Raw genomic sequence first — 15541 nt, 5'->3', positions numbered from 1 at the left:
GGCCAGCTAGAGTTGGTGCAACTTAATCTCAGATTCTGGCTCTGTCCAGTCACTAGTGATGAATTATGCTGGACAGATTTCTGTAGTTTACAGGAGAGGTGGCTCTTGTGGCCAAGGCAACAGTGTGAATGGCGGGGCACCACGGTTGGGTGCATTGGCTTAATCATGTCTTAATCATCAGTGCTACCACCTCTAGGCTGTGTGAATGGTAGCTACCTCTCCAGCCCTTGTGCCTGTACTGGCAGAAGAATAGAGAAAGTAGCTGCAATGGCAAATATCTCCTACTACCCCCTTCTGTTACACAGACCTTGTAATCACAGTCTTCATATGCTTCCCCTAATTTAGGCAAAACCTGAGCTGCATCATTCAGTTCCAGCTCCCACTTAAGCTCTCCATGAACTGCCACTGTAACAGTGTATAATTACAACTGTTACCCTTCAAAGGCTGCATCAATCTTTATTTTTTAAAGATTGGGCACATAAAATTAGCATAGAGTTTTCTTTTCTTATTTACTAGTACCATTTAGTCATACACTCAAGGACAAAGAAAATGAGGGAGCAAAACAGGACCTTTCTTTAAAATATTAGGACAGTTTGAGACTTAAGAGACTAAATTTCCTCCATATGGGATTGTTTCCTTTCTGATTATGAAAGAAATTCTAAAGAAAAGAAAGAGTGAGCAAGCAAGCAAGGAAGACCAATTTATTTTTCAGTTCTAAACAAGCTTCTACTTTAATGATAGTACTTATAAAAACACTATTATGCTAAATTATTTGGTATGTTTTATTTAATAAAAAGAAAAAACGAAGATGAAATAGGGCATTGAGAAAATTCCTTTTTGTTTATTTTTGTCTCTGTAGTGGTTCATTCTACCCACCAGTGTTTTTTCTTCATTGCAAGCCCCCCTTCTCTCTTGATTGAAAACAGGCTCTCTAATAAAAATGGTTTAAGATCACAGTGATAACTTCAATTCAAGAACATGAATAAAATGCACCCTTGGAGGAAAGACCCCATCTGCTCACATAAGATGTTAGGAAAGAAGTGCATAATGCAGAGTAGTGATTGCTACCAGGTGTAAGATTACTTGGGTCCTCCAAGTATGGTTTCTAACCTATATGGCCACTTTAAAAAAAAAAAAAAAAAAAAGAGGGATTCAAGGATCCTATAAAACAGGTCCTATGTTTTACATTTGACCTCTTCCTGAACATCAACCTTATTAAAAACAAATAAAAAAACGTCCTGAATGGAAGCTGTAGTTTGATCTGGAGCTTATGGAGGCTGTCAGGAAACCTTCCATTGCTTTTAGCAGGGCAGGAGCTGGTCTCTGCTTCATTCAAAGGGAGGCCTTTATCATGCTGCCTTGCAACAATCACTGCACAAGTGGTTTCTATTTCATTTTATTCTAATCGCCTTACAGAAATACATTTTTCACCAAATTGAAAGCTTGTCTTCCCTGAAGCCCTGGAAAGGATTAGATAGCATTACATCAGACATTTCAAACAGTAAATTGTGAACTTGTAAGAAGAACTTCAAAGCATGGTTATGTGAAGCCTCAAGTGCCCAGGCAGAACAGCAGAGGTGAAACAATCACAATCCCTGCAGCGGAGAGCTGTGACTCAGGGAGTATGAGCCATGAATCCCATTATTTTAATCTAACATGTATATTATCATAGGTTTAAAATCCATGTCTGATGTGCTGTGCTAGATACTGTATGAATGCAAGACAGAGTCCAGACTCTGAGACAAAATGTAAGCAAGATAAAAGCAGGTTATGAACAGAGATGGCAGGGCTCTGCACTCTTCTAACAATAACTTCAACAACTGGAGCTGTGGATGGCACCATGCTTTTAAATTAAAATAGTTAAAAGAGTGATATATCCAGTGTAGGCACAAATGAACATACATAAATGCCTTTTTCTTGTAGCTGACTCATTTAAATTAGGATAGTTACACTTCTATCAGTTTAAAGCCTCTTTGTAGGATAGAAGTCAGGGGTAAGGGTCTCATTTATCTTGTAGGAGCTGGATAAGGACCTCTGCCTATTCATGCAGGACAGGTGCCACTTCACCTGCATAGGGATCTGCCTTTTGTCCCCAAACAAGACATTAATGAGTTAGTGGCAATGTCAACAGTTCACTGCTTTCCAAGTCATTATTTGGAGGCAGAAATAAATACTCTTGAGAAAAAGCTTGCTTTGGGGGTGGTTTGAAATGAGAGGAAGAGGCAGCTTACCAGGCTTTGATGGGGAGCTTTTTATAAAAATGACTTCTCAGGGGAAAATGTTTCTGGGGGTTGTTTTTTGATTTTGATTTTTTTTTTTTTTGTGCTAAACACAAATATTAAACTTGAGCACACTGTGGGAGTGAGTTCTCCCTGTATTCCCTGTGCTCTTTGCTCACTGCTCTCCCTGTGCTCGGCTCCCAAAAGGGCTGCAGTTGCCGGGGAGTTACATGGCATCCCAGGACAGTGTGTGAAGGAAACACCTCTGTGCAGATCAGGTGCTACTCTGTGGTCAAGGAGACTCCTATCTGCCAAGCAGCAAAAATGAAAAAGCACATGCAAGAGATACTGCAAAAGATTTTCTGAGTTAGGCTTTTTGGTTTTAAGCTGAAAAGAAACAGTGAAAAAATTTGTGGTTGGACTGAAAGCTGTTTTCAGTCATGGGAATTCCAAATAGAGTCTTTCCTAGGCAGTCAGCATCCACAGAAAATAGAAAATAGTTGTAATTTTTTTCCTAAAAATACTTTTTTTTAAAAGTCTTGAAGTATATTTATATCATATTAAGTTTTTCCCATTGCTATATGCTTAATATCAAGCTTGACTTAAGTTATTTCCTACACTTGGCCAAGAGATGCTTGATTATTTGCTCACAATCATACCAGGAAGTCTGAGAATGACATTTGGATTTACTATGCTTCATTGGGATGAGTTCACTAGCTTTTCTACAAGAATAATCTTCCTCGACTACTGTTCACATACCTGCCTTCCCAAACCTCTGCTGTATAGCTGTATCCCTTGTCTTGTGTTTTCATCTCAGAAGCACCTCTCTCTTTGGAAAGTTGTTTCAGACAGGATATTGAGGGTTGTGGGGATTTAAAGGACTTATCATGGATGAGTCTATGGAAGTTAACAGTTTTGCTGCTGGTGGTAGGCATCAGACATTTGCATTCAGCCCAGCCACACGCAGTTGGGTTGGGGCTGCAGCTACTGTGCATCAGTTGTCAGATTTCATACTCAGCCACCGGATGGCAAATGGTTCAGATGTATGGAGACTATCTCCTCTGACACAGGCTGACACTCTAATACCTCCCCTGCCTTATAGCTTCGAGCTACCTTCCATTGCAGGAGACCCAGTTTATTCCGAAACTCTTCCCACACCCAATAGCCCAGTCTTATCTTCCTTCTACATACAACAGCCTTTTCTAATTCTGTGCTTCTCTTTCCTGGTAAGCCTGCTCTCATATTCAATATTCTCTCATCTTTCCCTTAGCCACTCTACCTTCAAAGCATCTTCACTCTCAATCCCATATCGTTCTTGATGTTTATTTTTTACCCCCCCACCAGCAACCTCTCAAGCATGCAGTCTGAGAGGCAGCAAAAGTCATGGTCCTGCCTCTACAGAGACCCTCACAACAAGGGAGGGCCAGGGCACAGGTACCAGCTCATGGTGACAGCTAGCAATATTGTATGCTGGATGAAGCTAAATGCCTATGTACTGTGCAAGTTTGTTGTGCACTGTAACGCCTCCTTAGGCTTGGGCCATTAAATTTTCTGTATGTCACACTTCCCATTCGTGAAACAGCTTGAGGAGGTTATTCGCTGTAAGCTGGGTGAGATGGAGCAATCTGAAGAGCTATGGAAATGCTAATTTACAGTTTTAACAAAGAGTAGGTGGACCAGAGGTATGTGCTCGTGGCTGTGTTACTCACTGATTTATTGCTAACAAACAGGAAGCCTTTATTTTCAATTAAATGCACATCTGTCCCTTATCTGGCTTCTCTCAGTAAACTTTGACTACCATCTGTACTGTAAATGCTTGTGAAACAGAAGATGAAGAAGCCAGGTGGCTTCTAGGATGGGAGGACAAATAAAAGAGACAGATCATGTGAATTATCTCAGCTGAAGCAATAAAATGTAAGTGACTCGGGAATGTCCTGTGTGTCTGGTTTTGGACCATAAAGGCAGCCTGGAAAGGATGCCATTTATCTGCATTAGTCTCTAGAAAGCTCAGCAGTCTTTGCATGCTTCAAACTGTGTCTATTTATCATTGCTACTGTAATCTTGAAAGCAAAAGGCCTAATGACAAAAAGCATCTCAAAGCTACAAACATAGCTGTATTTGTACAAATGGGAGATAGATTGATTTCAATTCCCAAATAGTATCTGCACTAGTTGATGTAAAAATATTCCAGCTTTGTTTCCCCATTTATCAGTCCTTGCAGCAGCTCCCTGGCTCACCGTAGAGGCACTTGCTGCTGTCTACATCTCTGATACACATAGGTCTGGGCTAACAGCTCAGTTAATAAATATTTTAGGATGAAGAACTCAGCAAAAGCACTGGAGGAAAGAGCCTCTGTCACTGCCAGATGTGATTCTGAATGGCATCTTTAAAATTCACTTGTGAATAACTGATCAAATGGATTAACTCTGCCTTTTCACTTTCACAGAAGGTTGATTTATTCCATTCTAAGCCATAAGGTCTTCTAAAATCAATGGAGAAGAAAAAGCCACAGGAAGCTATGGCACTTGATTAGTTAATATTTTGTTGTTAATTATTTTGAATGAATAGCCAAATTGCAGAATCTGTAACAGACAGGTAGTACTATTGCACTTCACACCATAATGGGTAAAGACTTGTCATTAACAAAGAACTTGACAGTTGCTGCAGGACTAGTGCTTACCAGCAGTCAAAAAACAGTCTCTGTGTATAACAGCTAGATTTAAAAAGGCTGATGAACTAAAACTTCTGAGAGGGTTGGATTGGGGATGAAAATGTAGCTGGTCAAAAATGAATGGAAATTTTTTGACAGAAGGACTTTTGTGAATTCCCAAAGTGGTGCAATTCTACAATCAAGAAAAAAGAAGGTTGGGAGATGAACACAGACATTCAAAAGCAGTATACAGCAAGCAAAGTGGAAAAGGCAACCCATACACTTGCATATACACTCCTACACAAAGCTAAAGCTATTACAGATAGTGCTATGTTTGGCAGGATTAGGAACGAGTACATTAAGTGCGTTGGTAATGAAATCCTGAAGATGACATAAGCCTATTAGTACACAAAGACTGTAGCATTATTAATACTGCTGAGGATGAGATATGTTTAATAAATACCTGTTTGTACCTGGAAAGAGCAAAATTAATCAGTCATCTTAGAAGAAAGATAACAGATTTTCCAGGCCATTAGTAGCAGCAGAGTATACTAGGCAGTATTTTCTAGAGACAAATATGTTAAAGCAAAAGCTCAAATAAGCATCACTCTAGGGTCCCACTAAAGCTGGCTAAAGTGGTCCCTGGTATGTAGATGTTCATTTTTAACATGTCTAGGAACACCAGGGAAATAGAAGAGGAGACAGCTAATATTGTACCCCCATGGAAAAAAGAGGGTTGGGTGGTGACAAGAATAGGCTGGTGAGCCTGACATCAGCACCAGCCAAAAATATTTACTGCTCCCTTTCCCTTTTTCACTCCTGACCTTGTTTCTTTTTGGACACCAGCCCAGTGCCCTTGAAGCAACCTTGTGTTTTCCTATACATCAGAGATGGAGCCCAGTTCCCACTGAGGTCCCCATGAGCCCAACTGGCATTCCAGTAACCCTGCCCTTCTAAATATGTCCCACTGCAATGGAGCATTTGGTCCCTGAAAAGACCCAGGAAAGCAGCTGGCCTGGTATGTGACAACAGCACACAAATCTGGGAATCAACCAAGGGGCAAAAGTGCCAGCTGATGGATTTAAATAGGGTCCCAGCCACAAGGAGTCAGAGGGTCACAGTCATGAACTGAAGAGTAGTGATGTCTGACCCAGGGAAGGGTTCACATGTAGGACAGAAGTCTGGCCCTGGCTTCTTCAGTATTAATAGTCTGTAGCCAGCAGCAAGAATTGCCAATATTCCTTAAATGTTGTCTACTATTATTCCATTCTTGAGTTATCTGCTTATTCTATTTTGTTTTGTTTTGTCTCAAATATTCCTAGTACTTCTCTCAGCCAGAGACTTCACCAGAAATGCTATCTGCAAAATGCAAAGTTGTAGAAATAATAGAAACAGAACAGGACTTTTGTAGGTAATGGAAAGGACACTACAGAGTCTCTGAAACTGACTGTGGAGACCATCAGAGAATCATAGAATCATTACAATTGGAAAAGACCTCTAAGATCATCTAGTCCAGCTATCAACCCAGCAACAGCATACCACTAAACCATAACCCTAAGTGCCACATCTCCCTGTTTCTTGAACACCTCCAGGGACAGTGACTCCACCACCCCCCTGGGCAGCCTGTTCCAGTGCCTCACCACCCTTTATGAGAAGAAATTTTTCCTAAGATCTAATCTGAACCTCCCCTGGCACAACTTGAGGCCATTTCTCTCATCCTATCGCTGTTACCTGGGAGAAAAGGCCAACCCCCATCTTGCCACAGCCTCCTTTCAGGGAGTTGTAGAGAGCAATAAGGTCTCCCCTGAGCACCCTCTTCTCCTGCCTGAACAATCTCAGCTCCCCCAGCAACTCCCCATAAAACTTGTGCTCCAGATCCTTCACAGCTTTGTTGTTCTTCTCTGGACATGCCCCAGAGCCTCAATGTCTTTCTTGTAGGGAGGGGTCCAAAACTGAACACAGTAATGGAGGTTCAGCCTCACCAGAGCTGAGTACAGAGGGATGATCACCTCCCTAGTTCTGGTGACTACATTATTTCTGATACAAGCCAGGATGCTGTTGGTCTTCTTGGCCACCTGAGCACACTGCTAGCTCATGTTCAGTCAACTAACCACCCCTGGATCCTTTTCTGCCCCATGGCTTTGCCTGGGGTTGTTGTGACCAAAGTGCAAGATCAGGAACTTGGTCTTGTTGAACCTCATATAACTGTCCTCAGCCCATCAATCCAGCCTGTCTAGATCACTTTGTAGGTCCTTCCTTCCCTCAGGCATATCAACACTTCCTCCCAACATGGTGTCATCTGCAAATCAATCCCCTTGTTTAGATCATCAATAAAATTATTAAACAGGACTGCCCCTGTGGGAGATGGTGTCAAAGACTTCACTAAAATCTAAGCAGACTACGCCCACAGCCTTTCCCTCATCTGCCAGGCAGGTCACCCACTCATAGAAGATGAGGTTGGTCAGGCAAGACCTGCCTTTCACGAACTCTTGCTGTCTGGATCTGATTGGCTGGTTGTCCTGCACATGCCGTGTGATCGTACTCAAGATGATCTACTCCACAATCTTCCCTCATATCAAGGTCAGGCTGACAGGACTGTGGTTTCCCAGATTCTCCTTCTGACACTTCCTGTAGATGGGCATCACACTGGTGAGTCTTCATTTGTCTGGAATCTCTATAGTTGACCAGAACTGCTGATAACTGATGGAAAGTGACTTGGCGAGCACTTCCGCTAGCTCCCTCAGTACCCTTGTATGGATCTTGTCCAGACCTGCAGACTTGTGATAGTCCAGGTGGAATAGCAAATCACTAACTTTTTCATTCTGAATTATGGGGCCTTATTCTGCTCTCTATCCCTATATTCCAGATCAGGTGGCTAAGTACCCTGAGGATAACTGATCTGACTTTTAAAGACAGGTATATTATGTGCTATTACAGCTGCAAGATGTGTGGGAAGGTCCATTTTTTGTACCAACACTGATATAAATTGTAGGAAAATAAACTTGAATAAGAAACTAAGTAGTCAAGGTTGTCTTCTGAACACACCCTGAGCTGAGTCTGTTTCCATGCTCTTTCAGCCTACTCATCTGCAAGATTCAGACTCAGTGCATGACCTTCACTTCCAGCTATCACACTTCGGCTTGCACAAGTCTGTGGCACAAACCAGCCTACAAGATACGGTTGATGGCTCATGTGGATTGGGTATATCACCACATGAGGTCTGCAGGGATAGTTGGTTAGCTGTGGACAAACAGAAAATACAGTCTAACACCTGAAGTTGACAGTTTCGCTTTCCTTACTTTACAGACCACTTAGCCACAGACAAGAAAACTGAAAAGGAAAATGATACTAACACTGATCCAAGCCAAGTGAACTGAAAGAACAAACTGAATTACCCTCAACAAAGAGAACCTCAGTAAAGAGAAGGTAAAAAACTGGAGGCAGAAAGGACAACACCGCACAGTTTCCAAAAACACATTATTTTCTTGGGCAGAAAGTTAGAATTTTACATACATAAGCAAGTTAGAAATTCTGCAATCAGTGTAACTACGTCTCACAATGACCACTGACCCCTAAAGTCTAAGATGGCTGAAGGATTCTTGCACAGTTCTTATTGCAATTCTTTTAATGATCCTGGATGCAGACTCTAGAGGACTAGCAGGATGTAATTTATCATGAAAGAGACCAAGGACAAAGGCCAATAACTTCATTTTCTTCAAAAATTAAACTGAAGGTAAACTCTCTGCCTTGATTACGAATACAGGGTTCAGGAGAGGAGGAGAGGCAAGTGGAACTGGCCAGTCACATTGCACATGTGGTATACCACAGACCTAAAGATGTCAAAGGATAGAGTATGAACTCCTGCTGCTAACAGCCAGAAAGAAATGTCAGTGGGACCCTGTGCATCATCCAGTGAAGAGTAGAAGTTCCCTTGGATGACATCATTCTGGCCAGTCCTTTCAAGGCAAAAGGAACTTTACTTGCTAGCTAGTCCAGAAGATAATGAGGAAAACTGCATGTAATTACAGTCCAGTATCAGCTAATTATCTTGTCCTTACACGGTAAGCTGGCAATGCCTCCATTGTTGCTTCTCTTATTTCCATAAGCGGAGGACCACTGATGTTGCTATGACCTCATAAATGTCATCACTTAAATAAGTCATTTGACTAAGAGATGTTCATTTGAGAGGTAAAGTCTTCATGTTTTCACTCACCCATAGCTGATCAGCAGTGAGTGAGCATTTTCAAAATCTTTGTGGAAGATCACATTTCCTGGTTGATGGCCTGAGGGCATGTTAGCTAGACAGGCTTCTTTATTTTAATAAAATCAATTGATGGAATCTAGACAGGATTTCTCATCTTAGCAAAAGCAACTGATGCTAGCTAGACATTCCTCACTTTAATAATAGTAGCTGCACTTTCTGAATATTATTTGTGGCAGGCTTGTCAGCAAATGTCTGGTTCAATTTATGGAAGAGTATTGTGTCAACAATGGGAATTTATTGTTTCCTACACTTCCTGCCTTCTGGTGTTGTTGGTATGTAATACATTGTTAAGAGAAAAAACTCGTGCAAAATACAAAGTTCTGAATGAATTTGGGGTCACACATTTACCACCACAAGCATTATGTAGTATTAGCTATTTAATTCAAATAGAGTCCTTGTGAAGATACTTAGATGTGTCCTTTCTTGCTTGTCGGTTCTTTGTAAATATAATATGCATATATAAACAAGGAAGTTGATGTGTTTTTTTAGTACCTTGGGCCCTCTAAAAAAAACCCCAGAAGTTGCAGCATTTCACTATGAAATTTCTGTAAGAAAATATGAGGTTTTTTTTCATTTTGCCCTGTGTTTTCATGCTGAATTCATGAATAATTTCAGTAATCCCAAAACTAAATCTCTCAATGAAGTTGTTGATGGCTGGAAGGATATTAGGAAAACCTTCACAGAGTCTTTCAGTTCACTTCTCGGATTACAATAATACCTTTCTGCTGAAGCATCTTTCTGCTGGGGCTTTGTCCTCTTATTGCTCAGAATTAGATGTGGTAAAGCAGTCACTATATGAAGCAGAAAATAAAGAGTGAGAATAAATGCGTGTGTCTTGGTCTTCCCATGTTTTGCAATAATAATCCTTGACATGAAAAGATGGAAATACTCTGGAGTTTTGTAATCTAGACAAATACTGTCTCTCCAGCACCTTCTCTGTATCCAAGGAGAAATCTATCTCTATCTTAAATTTCCATGACGAAACATCTCAAAACATGACACACCCTTAACTGCAGATGAGACGACTTTTACAGAAATGTCTCTACTGGGACACAACACTGAAAAATCACTACTAATTTCAGAAAACATAGTTCATTTATATAACAGTCCTACTGAGTAGCTGTATCTGTACGCAGTTTTGTTACCTCTTTTTGACTATGAAAACACAACTGCTTTTAAAACTTACATATAGGAATATGAACTAAAGGGAATAGCTGGTCATGGCATCTTTGAGAAATAATATACTTATTGTATGCATTGATTAACTTTTCTCTTTCATGATACACACAGATCATATCTATATTGACTTGTAAGGCTGCAAACAAAGCAACAACTGAATGATTCATATCCACTGATATGTTTATCTTTACAGCATCTTTGACAGGTAAGGAAGTATTATAGCCCCCAAGACCTGAATTTGCTCATGTAATTGTAAATATCTAATTGAAACAACTATGTAAGCCCAGTTATTTTAGTATCCTTCCATGGCCAGTGTGAAACAGAAGAATTTCTAGGGATAAAATCAGCAAATAAATTCTTTATCTGGTAGAATCATAGAATCGTAGAATGGTGTGGATTGGGGGGGAATTTAAAGACCATTTAATTCCAAACACCCTGCCATAGGCAGGGACACCATTCACTAGATCAAGTTGCTCAAAGCCCCATCCAACCTGGCCTCACCACCCTCATGGCGAAAAATTTCTTCACTGATTAAAATCTACCCTCTTTCAGTTTAAAACAATAACCTCTTGTCCTATCACTACTCTATTAACGTGTTTCTCTCCAGCTTTCTTGTAGGTCCCCTTTAGGTACTTGCAAGACTGCAATGAGGTCTCCCCATAGCTCTCTCTTCTTCAGGCTAAACAACTCCAACTCTCAGCCTCTCTTCACAGAAGTGCTCCAGCTCTCTGATCATCTTCTTCTGAACCTGCTCCAACAGGTCAATGTCCTTCTTATGCTGGGGGCTTCAGATCTGAATGCAGTACTTCAGATGGTTTCTCATGAGAGTGGAGTAGAGGGGGACAATCACCTCTCTCAACCTGCTGGCCACACTTCTTTCGATGCAGCCCAGTTGACTTTCTGGGCTGCAAGTGCACATGTTGAGTTTTATGTCAATCAACAGCCCTAAGCTCTTGAGGAGGAGGACTACCCTCAATCTATTCTCCACCCAGCCTGTATTTGTGCTTGGGATTGCCCCAAGTAATTGACAGCAGTCTCACCTAACAACTGAAAGAGGAGTATAATTAGAGTATTAATTTAAGTCTGACCTCATGAGCCTGGAGATGCTGTAGACAACATCCTTTCCATGTGGTGCTTGGAAAGTTACTACAATGCAGAGCTGAGATGAGGGTTCCAATTTGTACAAACACTCAGCCTGTATCCTAGCCTGTGGGCTTATTCAGAAGATTATTCTTTGCTCTAGGACTAACAGTCAGGTCCTGAATGCAGATCTAGCTTCTAGCAGTCCTCCATCAGATTTGTTTGTTCCTGTGGAAGGAGTTAACATTTGCTTTTTGAGGCTCCGTGTTAAAACTGGTGGTGAACTCTGACTGGAACATAGCACCAGAAAGCAAACAGCTCTTAGTGAAACAATGGGTACTGCAGTCCATGTCACGAAAGGGTAACAGACTGTCAGGCAAAATTTCTGGAGAAAAAAAATCATACTAAAAAATGGGTGGAAAAGTTGGAAGGAGTTCTGGTTCTTTTCAAACATTATCTGATACAACAGAAATATACAGCAAGAAAGAGGCAGTGGGAAAAACAAGTCATCCAGAAATGGATGAGTAAAGTCATAGTTTTAAGAGCTGGTGTGATAATATTCTCCTTTATGGCTATATAAGTACTATTGTACTTTGTAGTGAGACTATGGGAGCAGATGCTAGACTCAAGGAGCAGAGCAGGGTAGGGACTGGAGGAGGGAGGGAGAGCACATGTGGTGGGTGAGGGAATCCAGGTCTTGAGGATTGCTAGTGCCTTAAGTACTGGTACGTCTATTTCTTTGAAGTGGGAGGAGCTCATATTATATTTCAAGCTGAGGAAAGAAACCTTATACCAAATTATCCCTTGCAGTAAGTGTAAGGTAAGTCAATTTTAACACAGCTGTGAAGCATTCCCAGGGAAAATTTCTTTGCGATCCTGGTTGATTTTAAGAGCTTTTTAATAATTTTAAGGTTTTAAATGATATGAGGCATAAATGAGAGCCTGTGAAGAGAAATAATTTTATTTGGAAAAATGGAAGTGTAAAAACTATCTGACCTCCTTCCTGATGTTTTGCTCTGAGAATGAGAAGATACCAAAACTACACAAAGGAGCTAAAAGAGAAGGTTTCTCCTGAGCAGATATCTGTTTCAGGCTGAATGTTTCATGCCCATGTTTTTTGTCTGTTAATAATAGAGCATTCTGCTCAAATGATCATATTCTTGTGTGGAGTGACTTGAATTAATAGGAAGAAAAGCTTCTTCATGAACCTGTGAAATGGGAAGGGTCAAACGAATATTTTTATAGCTATCTGCTAACCCCTCCCTTTTTTTCCCAGAGCAGGAAGTTTGAATGTCCAGAAGGGACTGCTCTGGAGCACTGTAGGCTCATGGACGAACGCTCAGACGTCACAAAGCTATGGGAAATCATGGTCTATCTGGAATCTCAAGGACCTCTTAAACAGAAATAATGAACTTACTTTATCATGAGCACGGCCATCAACCACATACGGAGTTGTGCCCTACTCAAAGGCAAATATCTTTCAGTGGAAGGATATAAGAAGAAAGCAAATATCTCCTTCCCCACATGATAGGGATAATTTAAAGAAATACATTTGTTGAAGCTAAGAAACATCTTGAACAAAATTCATGTTATGAGACTGTAAAAACACCATGGCTGGATCTTTTACAGAGTAAATGCTGTAGCTGTTGGATTGCTTCTTCTGCCCATCAAATCGATGAGCAAAGTGGGATGAGGTTCCCACATATGACTCCAATTTCAATCTGTTTTGGACTTTATTTCTTCAAGTCTGTGGCCTCCTGTGGTAGCTAAATATGTGGGTCAGCTACCAGCTGTGTGAAGGCCTGCCTTTTATTCATTTTAAATTTACCTGCTGGCAGCAGCATCTATAATCAAGTGCCAGAAGAATGGAAAGAAAGTGTAATGCATCTTGGTTGTTGCCCGGTGTTGCTATGGAAACGAGATGGGTCTGGAGAAGAATATCAGAGAGGAGTCCTGCTAAAAACCAGCATCATGTCCATGAGGAAGGGGCCCCAGAGGAGTGCTGAAACCTCAGGACAGTCAAGGTGGGAATATCCCTGTAAGTGGGAAGAGCAGGTAAGTAACAGAGAGATTTACAAGAATCCTGAAAGCGATCTTCCTACTTTTAGTGCAGGTGTCACCTCACCTTGAATATTGTGTGCAGTTCAATATAAAAAGGATGCTAAGATTTTTGAAAGTGTCCAGAGGACAGAAGCAAAGCTGGTTAAAGGGCTGGAAGGCATGTCTTATGAGAAGAAGCTGAGGAAACTTGGATTGTCCTGTCTGGGGAAAAGGAGGCTGAGAGATGACCTCACTGCTCTCTGCAAGTCTCTGAGGAGAGGAAGCAGAGGGAGATACCAGTTTCTTTCAGTAACTGATGTCAGAATTCATGGGAACAGCACAAAGCTGTGTCAGAGGAGGTTCAGTCTGGACATCAGGAAGCATTTCTTTACTGTGAGTGTGGTCAGACACTAGAACAGGCTTCCTAGAGAGGTGGCTGATGCCTCATGGTTGTCAGTGTTCAAGATGGTTATCAATTTGGATAAAGTCCTTAATTATATGCTTTATTTTTTGGTTAGCTCTGGTCAGGCAGTTGGATTTGATGATCTCTGAAGATCCTTCCAACTGAACCGAACTGCTGTGCTCTGTTCTACTCTACTCTACTCTACTCTACTCTACTCTACTCTACTCTACTCTACTCTATTCTCTCACATGCATGAGCCATCCATAGCCATACAGGAGACAAGAGACAAAGCTGAAGATGCAAAGACTTTTGGACATGGGATAACTGTGAAAGCAAGAGTCTACTGACCAAAGTTTCCCACCAAAACAAGTTTTGTTGGCACATGTACTCAAGGAATCTAATATTAAGCCCTTGAGGTTTCACTCAAAGCCTGCTAAGTCAATGGGAGTCTCTCTTTGTATTTCTCTGCAATTTGGACCAAATCCTTTCAAAACAAGCAGTGAATAAAAACATAGAGTTTCTTTCCTTCTGTGGCCAGAATTTTTAGTATACCTCAGCTTTTAGGATCATGGCTAGGTTTTAAAAATGCATTTCCCAAGAAAAGAGAAATGATCACAAGTGACTGAAACACCCAGGCTGTCTTCGTGTGGTTCATCTGCTGAGCCAGAGACTCACTGCAAGTGAATACTTTTCCTGGTGGTCACAAAGAGTGTATAGACAAGCTGGCAGCCAAGACTGTGGTCTTCTAACACAATCAGGAGCAAGAGCACTGTTTGGAGTAGCTTAGCTTTCTTTACACTTGTAGCTATCTGTCAAGATACTTCACTTTCAGTTAGTGAGCTCAGTAAATTTCTGACAATTTGAACCTATAGACCACATTTTGCTGTTTGTTTGTCTTTGTGATTGTCCTCAGCTTATTCCAGTAAGAGCCACAGGGAGCTGAATCCTTTCAAATGCCTTGCCTGGGTTCTGACTTTTCAGGCTTTTGCTAGCTCTGCCTCAGCATCTGAAATTCATCCTCTTTTCTACAGTATCAGTAGGATCTCCAGTGCTGAAGTCAGGATGAGTTTTCCACTGAATTCTGTAGCTGGAGTCCCCTGAGCATACAAGTTGGCCAGAAGTGGTGGTAAGCCTCTTGTAGGTATACATGTGTAGTTCTCTGTTAAATAAATTGTATATTTAATTAAATTGGAGAGAAGATTTATTAGGTAAAGCATCAGCCAGACATGATGAAAAAAAAAGAGAAGGTTGTCTGCTTTCACAAAAACTTGGAATGTTTTTTGGGGGAGAAGGAGGATGTAGTATCTGAAAATCATCTTCATTAGATTGTGATTTTAAAATAAATAAATATAGACAGGCAGAAAGTATTATAAATGTTTATATTTTCCTTGTCTTCTATTTGACTTCCTCTGTTTTTGAAAGAGGAAAACACTTTTTTTCCTAAAGACACACAGGTTTTTTTCAAAGTGCTGGGGGTTTCTGACAGGTTGTTTTCTATTGCCTGCTATCCCCTTTTATTTTCCAGCTCACTGATAGCAGGTAGTTCATTACACCTTTCCAAAATATGCTCATAGGTGTTTTATTCTCTGCTAGAAGAAAGAAATGATGATTTCTACACTATGGGAGTTGTTCTACAGAGGCGAAGAAAAAATAAAAGGGTGTGATTTGTTTGATAAATTTTTGTTGAAATATTTCTCCAGTAAAAA

General features: G+C 40.9%; 1 long non-coding RNA gene across 18 annotated transcripts in view; it reads right to left on the bottom strand.

Moving 5' to 3' along the window:
- LOC110393262 overlaps positions 1-15541 on the bottom strand; it is a 98514-nt gene that overhangs the window by 21625 nt on the left and 61348 nt on the right. For 4 of the 18 annotated variants that reach the window (XR_002434914.1, XR_002434922.1, XR_002434926.1 and 1 more), the window contains one exon: positions 9852-9924. The exons of the other annotated variants lie outside the window; for them this stretch is intronic. This is a non-coding gene — a long non-coding RNA (uncharacterized LOC110393262). The remainder of the gene's footprint in view (positions 1-9851; positions 9925-15541) is intronic. 18 annotated transcript variants of the gene reach the window in all.

The sequence above is a fragment of the Numida meleagris genome, chromosome 2 (genome assembly GCF_002078875.1).
Source record: "Numida meleagris isolate 19003 breed g44 Domestic line chromosome 2, NumMel1.0, whole genome shotgun sequence".
NCBI lineage: Eukaryota > Metazoa > Chordata > Aves > Galliformes > Numididae > Numida > Numida meleagris.
This window is presented reverse-complemented; position numbering and strand designations above follow the sequence as displayed.